Here is a 13,601-nt window from a genome sequence, read left to right as displayed (position 1 = left end):
TGCACACTTTATAATTCTTTGAGTGGCATTCAGCTGATTCAATCCAGCTTCCGCTCTGTTCGGTTCCGCTCGCTGAAACCAGATGGCGCTGATATCACGTCGAGAACGCTCGTCGCTTTTCACATCTGTGAACACATGAAATTTAAGCGTTTGTAAATATTTATGCTCACTGATTTCATCCCAGCTTCTGTATCAGCAGTTTTTTTTTCCAAATATTTTTATCCATTTTAGGTCCTGTTTCTGGGGAGGCTCTTCTCCTCACACACCTCAGAGTGTTTTTGTTTGGATTTCTGTCGTGCCGAATGCTCTCTGTACCAACCCTTTTCATTTGCAGTGCTTGAAAGCTGGAAAGCGTTATGTTTCGCACGCAAAAAAATCGACTAAATTTTAGAAAAATCGTATGCATAGCGAGGTTCGCTGTTTAGAGTACGAAGGCCTAAAGGTTTCCTATCGCGTCAGAGCTCAATGGATTGAAGTAACTTAACATGGAAGCAAGCCTGCTGATGATATGAGGAAAATTTACATTGATTTTAGTCCTAATCAAAGCTATCAACTAGCCGTGACAGCTTCAGTCTTAGCCTGCGGTTCCATCATATATACATTGAGTTTCACAACTATAGAACCTTTTTTTTCTGAGTTTCCAGAGATATATAAGAAGTCGGTTGAATCGAGGTATATAGTGTATAATACAATAACTATCTTCATTTATAATACTGGCCATTTAAACTTTATTGTTGTGTTCAGGCGCGAAACATTCAAAAAACTCAAATTGCAGTGTTTCATAACAATAGAACTAGAAGCCCCTATTCATTAAACCATGTCATGTTTTTTATGCAACAACAGTACTAAATGATTCTGAATTACTTCGTTGCACTTCTGATTGTTCATTCGTGTTGATGGTAAGCTATGTAAACCAGGTCTTTTTGAGAAAATTCTCCCCAAATCATCAAATTGCCGCCTGCAAAGTTACGAGTTGAGAAATTAAATGACACGTTCCGTAAGTTCTTCCAGTGTGAAGAAATTCTACTCAAGTTAAATTTCTTAATGTCAAAGAATTTTTCCTGAAATAGTGGAACCCATGAGATTAGTTTCCACATTAGTTCTTGGACTCGCAGCTTTTACAATGGGATTTTTGTGGTTTGGGGAGATTTTTCTCAAAAAGGCCTAGTTAAGCTATCTACCATCAACACGAACGAACAGTTAGAAGTGCAACGAAGTACTTCAGAATCATTTATTGTTGGTTTCGTTATGGATATGGTTTAATGAATAGGGGCTTCACATTCTGGACTGGCTAGTTTGTTTACCAAATCGAAACCCTATCAGGAACTTATGAGGAGTGATCGGACGAAAACAAGATGCATCTTACAAGCAGTATGAGTCGTTTGAAGAGCTTAAACTAGCATTATCCTCTGCGTAGAACGAGATACACACTGAAACATAGTGCAGCTTGGTCGTAACCACCCCGAATGGGTCATTTGAACTGATTGAGAACTAAAGATGACCTAAGAATTAGAAACTTTTTGGAATTCATGTGAAATTGACGTTAATTTTGTAAAGGAGTGAGAGTTTTTCCAACTGGTTTTATAGTTATGGAAAACTGGAATTTTAGTTTTTTGAATGTTTCGCGCCTGGACACAACAATAAAGTTGAAATGGCCAGTCTTATAAATGAAGATAGTTATTGTATTCTACACTATATACTTCGATTCAACCGACTTCTTACATATCTCTGGATACTCAGAAAAAATGGAGGGGTTGTATCCGAGACACGATCGCTTGGGACGTGGGACTACACAATATTTTTTTTTAAATTTGTTGGTTTATCATTCCGGATAAAATTCGCAAATACGTCGAAATTTCATAAATAACTCTTTAGTAAAAAGTTCCGAGGACCCTGAAAACTTGCTTGTTTAATGGCGTGGTTTTGTAGAATCATTTCGAGAAGCAACGATTCTTTTTTGCCTTTTCGAGAACAATACACTAATTGGTCATATGTCACAATTTGTTTCTTCATATCAATGCACGCATTGCACTGAGTATTTAACGAGAGGCGTCTACCGTGCATCGCTATTCAACAAGCATCAAACACACGTCCAACAGATGCACAAAGTTGCAGCGATAAAAATGAAACATCGCGAGAATGACCGTTTCTGAAAAATCGTGATGCACTTCAAGTGAAATATTCGCTAGCGTTCACAGCTCGAGGGGAAACATAAAACACAAAACGAGCAGAATAAGCGACCTTCGTTGTTTCGGGCACAGAAGAATTCTGAGAATTTTCCTCAGAGGGGATGCAATACTTATACGCTAGCGACAGCTTACTTGCTATGCCAGGGTGGAGTTTACTTCGCAAATATTCTCTTTTCGCCACCCCCCTTCGTTGTTTCTATTCTAGCGGCTGCATAAGTTGTCCGTTATAGACAGCTCTGTTCGGGAAAGCACAGTTTTTTCATGAATTTAAACCATTTAGAGATTAGTGAATTGTAATGTATAGCATATCAAACAAATCTTAGAGAATTTCCGATTCGATTGGTATGCAAATCATGAGAATTCGTTCACAGTGAAAATAGTTATTAACGTTAACTTTATTCCATAAAAACGTGACCTGTTTTCTGATTTGGCACCCTTAATGTAAGACGTAGTCCTACATCAAAATGAGTGGTTCTATAGTTGTGAAACGCAGTGTATACGCGCAGATCCAAAGGTTTGACTTGTAAATCATCATCCGAATACGAGAACCTTTCTCGTAAATGATGTTTCATTTGATTGAGAAAATGAAATGCTGTTTAAGTTTTGAAAACTAGATAATTTCAGCGTCTGTTTCATCATGTATATTGCATACATACATTCTAATGTTAACGTTATAAAAATAATGTTACATTAAGTTATACATTTGTAGGATTTTTTTTTATATGAATTTTTGATGTAGTGAAAACCATTGTTCGCGACCGACACCGCGAAAAAGGAGCAATAATCCATTTTTCCAAACTCCTTTTTCATCCAGACTCATTAAGGACCGCACGTTTTGGGCAAACTTGTACGCTTCATTTGTTCGGATTCCACGAATGAGATCGTTTCCTTCGGTGTGGATGAGACGAAGGCGAGCCATCGGTAAGCCTTGTTAGATTCTTGGCAGACCAAAGATTTAACCATCAAGTGTAGAAAACGCGGGTTTTACCAATGCATATTACATCACGTTATAAAATGAAATTAAATCTTACAAATACAGACGGAAGAGGGCTTTTTTTTGCTGAGAGTAAAACGGAGAGCGTAAACAACGTGAAACCTTTAATCAGCGTTGCCAATGTTCTAGTTTAAACTGGATTCTTCCAGTTTTTTTTTCTCGATCCAGTCATTCAGAAATATTGCTTTAGTTGTATAAGTGATTCTGAGGTATTCGAAGCTGTTCTAGCTATCTCCCGCTTATCTTGGTTAGATAGCTGCGATTTAAGTGGAGCTCTCTCCTTCTTACGATGTAACTGGTCTTATAGAAACTTGACGCTTGAAACATACAAAACATTCGTTTACCCTCAGCGCTTGCACACACACATATGAAAATAATGTAATGTATCGTAGTCACCAATTCCTACACATTAGAATATAAATTGAAGCTTGTTTGTTTACAATGACCCAAGCAGCAGGATCATCACTTGCTCATATAGAAGTCGGTTAGAGCGTACACTGTCTTTGAATTTATATAAATGACAGATGTTCCAGGTCTTCTGAATATTCTGAAGTTCAGACCAGTTGATCTACCGTTTTATTCAGAACTGGCGCAACGTTCATAGCAAAAGTAACCCAAAATAGTTTGTAGAGCCCTCGTTATATGCTGGCTTTGTGTTTATATAAACATCAGATGTTATAGATCCTCCAAATCATTCTAAAATTCAGAAGGTCAAAGAGTCAATGTGCTCCATTGACTTTAACTTTTAACAGACGAACGCATTTTTCTAGAACGATGACCAGTTGGTTGACGGATTTTAAAGAAATTAAGTGCTTTATTTCTAGAGCGAGAAAAGTTGCCCAATTAATATCGCTTTATTGGATTGTACGTATGTACGCACGACTTCGTTTCTCTTTCTTCTACCAGATAGTGCTCCGAAAATGACGATAACAAACTTTATTGATCGTATGCTCCAGATCACGTTGCATACATAAAAATGGCATAATCTAACAGAACTACTGAAATGTAACGGAATGCCGCATGTATGGCGGCATATGATTTTTTTATAATATTTGAAATGTCGTGAGTATGGCGGCATTCGTTCGCTAAAGGTGAATAAAATTTTATATGAATATAAAACCGGAATAACCTTGCTTCCGTTCACATCAATGGTATTGGTTTGTCACGGTCACTCAAAGTATTTTTAGTTTAGTTAGAATTTTTTAGTTTTTAGCATATTTCCTCGAGCAGGAGGAAATTCTTAAGGATACCTCATTTTGAACTTGATACCAAAATTTAATTTTACCAATAAAATGGAGAAAAATATCTTCTCATAATCAAAATTTGATAATTTCAATAATAAAGTAATACTTGAGCAGTGTTGCTTTGGTATCGAATAGGATTAATATTGTGGGAAAATGTTTATGGTATTTCACCTCGTATCATTATCCATAGCTTTTTGAGGTATCAATATGTTCATTCCTGCTCGGGTTGCCTAAGCGTTGTGTCCTCTACGGTAAATTGTTTAAATGATCTACTAGAACGCTCAATTCGGAAATATTTTTTATTTGCTATAACATAGCAGATACGATCTAATCAAAAATAATTCCGAAATTCTCATACATAGATCACTGCATAAACCAGTGCACGGAGATGCCAGTTTGATGGTTTTACGTGTTTTGTTTCAGCTCTCATTCGTTGCAATTTCCGAATATCCTAATTCAACTATTTACAAATGGGAGCTGGAACAAACTACACAGAAACGTCAAACCGAAGGTAAGGTCAGGTAACTTGACATCTGTTTCTTGGTTGTTTTATCCTACATTCTTCGTGAGTGTGAAAAAGACAACGATGAGGACAAATGGGGTCAAACAAATACTCAGAAATGTCAAAATTCGCGTTGATAGAAAAAGGACAAACATTTCCGCATGTACCTCAAATAATCACATTGTCAAGCAGTTTAAAACCCCATTTTATAGAGGTTCTTGAATAAATGATCCTAAAATATTGCTTCACAGTAGTGTTCGAGTGATGAAAACGTCATTTTGATCTGTTTGAATGATATGATTAACCATTGGTTTATTTCGCCATTTTATGAACTACGTTATACAGCCATTCCATGTCAAACCGATATAGTGGTTCTTAGATTTCCATGAAAAGTGGTAGTTTTGTTCTTTATCGCAAATCATTAGACCCGTATTTTTTTATTTTTTTATTGAGGTGCCCATTTCCATTTTAGGGTGGTCCGAAAATTATTTTTTTCCACTTTTCCCCAAAAATTACTTTTTTCAAAAATTTATAACTTTTGAACCACCGAACCGATTCAAATGATCGGCATATCGAATCAAACCCAATGAGCTAGCCTTTTATGAAAAAATATTGGACTTGCAAAAGCAATGGATTTTACTCTCGTAATTGTTGACTGTAATCGTTTTTTATTGTTTTCATGACTTTGGACAGGAGGGCGCTATATTTTTTAATATTTTTTCTTAAATGCTGAGGATTTTTTACATAGCACATCTCGTTATCAGAGATGCTATTGTTTTCGTTTTAGAGATACAATTTTTCAAAGTTAACCGGTGGTCTGAAAAAAAAATTTCTCCTTTATCCAAAAATGACTTTTTGCAAAAATTCAAAAATTTTTGATTGACTTAACCGATTTACATGATCGACATATCAAATTGAAGCCAATAAGCTAATCTTTTTCGAAAATATATCACACTTGCGGGAAGATTTGATTCTAGTCGCACAGGTCTAGTCTAGTCATATAAGAATTTTGAACGAAGACTTAAAACATGTTAAATTTGCAAAATAATAACTCAAAAACGAAAAAAAATAGCTCCTCTGATATCGAGATATGTTATGTAAAAAATAATCAGCTTTCCAGAAAAAAATATAAACTAATATACCGCCCTATATCTTTAACCGAGAATACTATGAAAAACTAAGTCAATCAATAATTACAAAAACGAAAATCCAAATTTTTCACAAAAATTAACTTTTCCAACTTTAAAGCTTCAATTTGATATGTCGATCATTTGAATTGATTATGATTTTTTTTGTAGTGGCAAAAACGGGGAAAATTGTTTTTTCGAACAATCTATTAACATTGAAGAATCATAACTCAAAAACGAAAAAAAAATTGCATCTTCGATATCAAGATATCTTATGCAGAAAATCTTCAGCTTTCAGGAAAATATATTTAAAAAATATAGCGTCCTCTAGTCCAAAGCCATGAAAAAAATAAAAAAAACACTACAATAAATATTTACGAAAATAAAATTCATTTCTTTTTCAAGTTCAATATGTTTTAATGAAAGGTTAGCTCATTGGCTTCAATCTGATATGTCGGTCATATAAAGCGATTCAGGGGTTCAAAAGTCATGAATTTTTAAATAAAGTAATTTTTGGGAAAAAGTCGAAAAAATGCTTTTTCGGACCATCCTAAAATGGGAATGGGCACCCTTGAAAAAAAAAAATTAAATTGAATACGGGTCTAATGTTTTGGACTGGCTGTATAAATACTACACGAAGCTACGAAGGAAATTCTATTTTGCAAGTATTGAAATGTGTAAAAAACAATTTCAGATTAATCAAAGCCAAACATCTTAAAACGAAACGGTTCTGCAAGATCCAGTTTGCAAAGTTGCAAAGTGTCTCTTATTTTGGTTTCTCATATTGCCCTTATACAGCCATTCCATGCCAAACAGATATAGTGGTTCTCAGATTTTCGGTGAAATTGGCTGTTTTGTTCCTTATCGCAAAATATCAGACCCACCCTTTTTTATTTTCTCATTATGGATCCTATTTCCATTTGAGGGTGGTCCGAAAAAATCAGCTTTTTCCCATTTTTTCCAAAAATGACTTTTTTATAAAAATCACAGTTTTTGAACTATGAGCTGTTTTTTTAGTCTATAAATATAACATTTTTAGAAATCGAATTTAGTTTTCGTAATAATCGTTTTAATTCATTTTTATAGCTTACATGATTTCGGGACCAAGAACGCTATATGTTTTATATTTTTTCATGAAAGCCGAGGTTTTTTTTACATAACATGTCCAAAAATCAGAGATGTGTAGATTTTTTCGTTTTTGAGGTATGATTTTTCAAACTTTACCGACGAGAACCGGTTCGAAAAAAAATCCTCTTTCTCCAAAAACGATTTTTTCTCCAAAATTTATAACTTTTGAATTGCTGAAACGATTCAGATGATCAACATATCAAACATCAGGTAGCCTTCTTCGTAAAAATATTTTATTTGGAAAGAAATCCGATTGTTGTTTTCGTAATTATTGATTATATTTGTTTTTTTTTATAGTTACCATGGTTTCGAGACCAAGGACGTTATATTTTTAAAAATATTTTTTCTTGAAAGCTGAAGGTTTTTTTTCATGTAATTCATTCAAATATCAGTGAGGTACTCTATTTCGTTTTTGAGTTATGATTTTACTACCCTAATAAGTGAATTGCTGATTGAACAGAAATTTTGCACAGGGTGCAATTCAACAGGAAGCAGGAAGTCTCGTATGAAAAGTCGAAATGAACAATCTCGTTGCCACCTATGGTTCTGCCTCGTATTCCGAAAAAAACGAGTCCCAAAGAGTCGATTTTTGACAAAATAAATTTACAAAAATAACAGTAGATCTTGACTTTTCATGTAGTTTGAAGACATTCGGCATCTTTCTTATTTGAAAACCCCGATTCATGTATTCATTTCCTGCCTTGGGTGATTTTACGGTTTACAAAAAACATAAACTTTGACGTGTTTTCACTGCATTCTTCTTCCGTATACATTCACCAGAATTTGAAGCTTCCTTGTGCGTGTTTTTGCAAACGTTTGTTTTGCGCAAAACAAAATTGAGACTTTCGACTTTTTCTTAATCATAGAACCGAAATGTTGGGTCGCTGGATACGGATACGGATACGGCTGAGTGTGCAATTTCGAGCTATTTAGCGATGAGAGGCGTATGGATTTTAATAGTTAGCGCCCATAATTTTCAAATTCAATTCTTCTTGTATCGATATCACTGGAATCACTCGATCGATTTTATTGAAACTTTTACGATGTAAGAATTACATTTGGAACTTTTTTTTGGAAAATTCGGGGTTGAACTTCGGATAATCCCCCAAGTATCGGATAGGTCAAGGAAATAATAATACCGTCGCGATTGATGGTCAACTACCTACTAAACTACTTTATATACAAATTTCATTTTTGCGTGTGCAATCGGTCCGGCAGGCCGAGTAAGCCGATGACCGTCATCATCGGGTGGATGATGTGCTGTGCTAGCACGATCAAATGATCGTGTCCACCACAACTTCATTCAAAATTTCAGCCATTTTTCCAACACGCTAAAGCTGCCTTCAATAATTTATGTCCCTAAGATGGTGAAAGATTCTCATTTTTATTAATTGCAAAGGGCAGTTCATTATGGTTTCATAGTTTACCAAGAGCACCAGAATCAACATCGCAGGTCTTTACCATCCCAGAGAACACCCTCAAAGTATCCTCCATTCGGTACATTAGGCTCGATAAAAACGACTCAAGTTCACGTTCACATCTCCTCTTGCTTCCGAGGCATTAAATCGATCGGAAAATGAAACAGTCCCCCACCGTAGGCCCGACAAATGGTAATGATGTTAATGATCCCGTGAACAATTTTCACACACGAATTCATTTGAACTTGTTCATTCTTCATCTCGCCAAGTAAGCAGTAAACACAGGGCAAAAAAAACGAATAATAATCAAAACCATGCGAAGTTTAAGCTGAAAAGCGTGTTTTAAAATGAATTCACTGATGTGTGCAACGACTGTTTCTGGCGGCTTCCCTCGCTCACCCCTCCTTCGATGATGGGTGGAAAGTGGTTTGTGAAGGCCAGAAGAATGGAGTCTAATACACTCTCTGTTAAAAGCTCTTGTTCGCGATTGGCTATAACGTGTACGGGGAAAATGAAGAGATATTATCATTCCATGTAACGCTACCAAGTTCGTATCACTTTGATGCATCGTCGTTCTTCTTCACCCTTCTCGGATTTTCCCCCCTCTGCTACAAATGCCACACTGTTGCTGTGGGAAATTATTTTTACAACACCCCATACACACTCCGTCGAAGCTAGGCCAACTTGCAGCCACCCAACTCTGAAGCGAAGTCACTCAAGACAGAGGCAAGCACATGCTCGGGTGGAGCTATTTCGGAGCACGAAACAAGATAAAAGAGTGTAGGAAACTTTTTTTATGAACTTTAATTACTTCAGTGCACTTCTTCCACTCGGGCGCGTCTAGAGATGGATGCATCCGTCGAAGTTATTAATGGGCCCATTAGGGTGAGGTGGCGGCACTCGGTGGTGATTGCTCATATTAAGTTATATCACTTACGTACGAGTATTTTAATTTGTTTCATTCTGACAGTATGCTGTGGAGGAGGAAATTGCCAAGTTTTGAGATTTCATTGGAGTGTTAAACTTCGAAATGCGCCATTTCCATCGTACTCTTCAGATACAACCAGTAAGACGTTGCTCGAGGATTTCACTTGATGACTTGAGACTCATAAAATTCAATTGGAAAGATTACAAATCAACACAGCTAGCAAAAAACAGCAATCACTGAAGAAGGTTAAACAACGTTTGAGCAAACGCTCCCCCGATGGACCATGCAATCAAGCACGATCCCACAGCAATCAGTCCAAATTTAGCCGCCACCCTGTGAGTAATGCATGTGAGAGTTGTTGCGCGTCACCTGTGTTTGACGGTGCCCTATGGCAGCAAGCCGCCCCCTCCCCACCCCCTTTCGAAGAAGGCTATACGCTTTACGCCGGTTAAATTGTTTTCGCGCGTACTTGAGCACGAAATCTCTCGCCCTTGGAATTTATTCAAATGGTGAGAATTCAACTGGCAAGTGGCAGCAGCAGCAGCAGAATCCCACCAGATGTGGGGCTGAACAACGGTTATACCATTGTTAACGCGCGTTGTTAACGAGTTGTTGGATTGATGCTGGAACGATTTTCCCTGTTTGTGTGTGTCGGTTATGAGTCAAGTGTTCGCACCTTCTTCGCGTGCCCGTACAAATGGACTTCTCGCTTCCACCCAAGACGAATGCGAAACAGGATATCATCCTCGGGAGGAATGATGTAGTGGCTTGTATCTCGAGGCATGGAACACGAACGTGAGATTTCCAACCGGCACATGAATGATTAACGGAAGGTAATATATACACCTCTTATTATTGTACAACGAGGTTGCTATAATGTATTCCAGAAGAGCTATACGAGCGGCGAACCAAAAGCTGCGAATTCTGTGATATTTTAGGAGCTGTGGCTCGCCTATGACAATTGTTTTTTCGATGGCAGACCCAGCTTTGGACTATTTGATAAATTATTGTAATTATCTATTTGACTGTTCATTTGCATTTACCAATAGCCTGTTCTCAATTTGACCAAACATTTGAAAATTGGGACTACTATGAACAAATACCAAAGATAAATATAAATCCCTCAAGATTAGAATGGAATGAATTATCTCGAATCTCGGACATTACATAGATTTTGGTTAATATATAAAAATAAAGATGTTGTGTCTCCTGTCTTTCTGTTCCATAACCAACTTAGGTTTTTTTTTCAATATTTTGTAGTATGTTCTTCTATTTCTATATTCACACTACCAATTAGTTGTTTCATTCACCGGTAATGTTTTCCAATCTCGTCTGTCAGAATCTTCTGAAGGTATTACTCACACTAGGATACAAATAAATGGCACTTCGTGTTATGTTTGGACAGTTTGAACAGTTAGATAGATGTCCAGTACTGTTCTCGTTATACATCGCACAAAACATAATACATTGCGTTTCATAACTATAGAACCACTTCAATTTTCTGAGTTTCCAGAGATATGTTAGAAGTCGGTTGAATTGAAGTATATAGTGTAGAATATGTGCTCCCGCGGCCGAGTGGTTAGCGTCCCACACTATCATGCCGGAAGTTCGGGTTCGATTCCCGTTCTGGCCGGGGAATTTCTCGTCAAAAAATTCTTCCGGCTTGCACTGACTGTGGTAATGCGTATTCCAGAGTACATTGAAGGCGTGTTATTCGGCATAGAAATCTCAACCAAGAACTACTAATGAAAATGACGCAAGTAATGCTACGTTGAGAAGGCGAAAAGTTCTACTGGAACGTTAGTGCCACCCAAGAGAGTGTAGGATATAAGAACCATCTTCATTTATACGGCTGGCAACTTTATTGTTGTGTCCAGGCGCGAAACAATCAAACAACTTAGATTCCAGTGTTTCATAACTATAGAACCAGATGGAAAAAATCTCTCTCCTTTACAAATTTAAGGTAAATTTCGCATGAATTACAATAAGTTTCTAATTCTTTGGTCATCTTTAGTTCTCAATCAGTTCAAATTCGGCGTGGTTTCGACCAAGTTGCGCCATGTTGTAGTGTGTATCACGTTCTACGCAGAAGATACTAACCGTTCAAGCTATTCAAATCACTCATACTGCTTGTAAGCTGCATCTTGTTTTCGTCCGATCAGTCCTCATAAGTTCTTGATAGGATTTTGATCTGATAAACAAGTTGACCAGTCCAGAATCTGAAGCCCTTATTCATCAAACCATGCCATAACATTCCGGATTCTATGAATTGATGCCAAATTACTGAATTATTACATTGTTTTTTATGTAAAAACGGCAGTAAATGATACTGAAGTACTTCGTTGCACTTCTGACCAGTCTTTTATATGAAGATAGTTATTATATCCTATACTATATACTTCGATCAACCGACTTCTTGCATATCTCTGGAAACTCAGAAAAAATAAGTGGTTCTATAGTTGTGAAACGCAGTGTATAAGGGTACTAGGGTACAAATAAATGGCATTTCGTGTTATGTTTGGACAGTTTGAACAGTTAGATAGGTGTCCAGTACTGTTTTCGTTATACGACGCACAAAAAAGGAACGGTTGGAAGAGGTAACATAATACACTGCGTTTCATAACTATAGAACCACTTCATTTTTCTGAGTTTACAGAGATATGTAAGAAGTCGGTTGAATTGAATTCTATAGTGTATGATATGTGCTCCCGTGGCCGAGTGGCTGCCATACAAATGAAACACAAATTTCTGCATGACTCGAGAATTAATCAAGCAAATGAAACCAAATTAGGCATATTGAGGTTTTAGGGTGCAATAAATATTTCTATAGTAGTTAGACTCTCCACCCCCCTCTGTAAGGGGGGGGGGGCTGCCATACAAATGAAACCCAAATTTCTGCATTACTCGAGATATAATCAAGCAAATGATACCAAATTTGGCATGTGAAGGTTTTAGGGTGCAATAAATGTTTTTACGGTAGTTAGATACTCCTCCCCTCTCTCTTAGGGTTGGGGGAGGCTACAAGTGAAACACAAATTTCTGCATGACTCGAGAATTAATCAAGCAAACGAAACCAAATTAGACATTTTGAAGTTTTAGGGTGTAATTAATGTTTTTACACTCCAACCCTCCTCTCTAAAGGAGGGGGTTGGGTCTGCCATACAAACGAAAGACAAATTTCTGCATAACTCGAAAACTAATCAAGCAAATGGAGCCAAATTTGTCATGCGAATGTTTTAGGAGACACGAAACGTTTCCATGGTGAATAGGCACTCCTTCCCTCTCTCTGAAGGGGGGGGGAGGAACCTGCCTTTCTGTGGAAGTGGGGTGGGCCTGTCATAGGAATGTAACACAAATTTCTGTATAACTCGAGAGCTAACCAAGCAATTGGAACCAAATTAGGCATATGGAGGTTTTGGGGAACAATAAATGTTTCTATGGTCGTTAGACACTCCACCCCCCTCTCTAAGGGGTGGCCGCTATACAAATGAAAAACAAATTACAGGGGGCACACAAACACAAACTTCTGCATAACTCGAGAACTAATCAAGTTCAATTTGGGATATCAATTTGGGATGTAAGGGTTTTGGGTATGAGAAATGTTTCTATGATGGTATGACACTCCTCCCTCTTCTCGAATGGAGAGGGGTTACCATAAAAATATTACACATATTTCAACCAAAAATATTCCAACGAAATATGACAATTGGAAATTTTCGGAAAACTCTTAGGGAAAAAGGGTAAATTCGGAAAATTAAATTCCCATATGTTCTACCATTATATAGTGACAAATGAATAGTTAGCGAAATTGATCTTTGTTCGAAACTGGAAATGGATTTTGATGTGCACATAATGCACTCCTATATCTTCTTCTATCTATACCAATAAAAAAGTATCGCCGAATGTGTTGATAAGAGCAGAACTCGAGGAAGGAATTGTCCCATTTAGGGCTGTCTTCATTGTATCATATTTTCTGTATAAAACATTCATTCCATGTAACGGAGAAACATGTTATTTGGAAGTGGTTGAAAAATCTTGAACGAGAATTGTGTCTGAATATAATCTGATATT

General features: G+C 37.0%; 1 protein-coding gene across 2 annotated transcripts in view; it reads left to right on the top strand.

Annotated features, from left to right (window-relative positions):
* The window catches only part of LOC129778563 (putative mediator of RNA polymerase II transcription subunit 26), a 162,832-nt gene that overhangs the window by 120,738 nt on the left and 28,493 nt on the right, over positions 1-13,601 (top strand). The window lies entirely within an intron of this gene.

This window comes from Toxorhynchites rutilus, chromosome 3, assembly GCF_029784135.1.
Source record: "Toxorhynchites rutilus septentrionalis strain SRP chromosome 3, ASM2978413v1, whole genome shotgun sequence".
Taxonomy (NCBI): Eukaryota; Metazoa; Arthropoda; class Insecta; order Diptera; family Culicidae; genus Toxorhynchites; species Toxorhynchites rutilus.
This window is presented reverse-complemented; position numbering and strand designations above follow the sequence as displayed.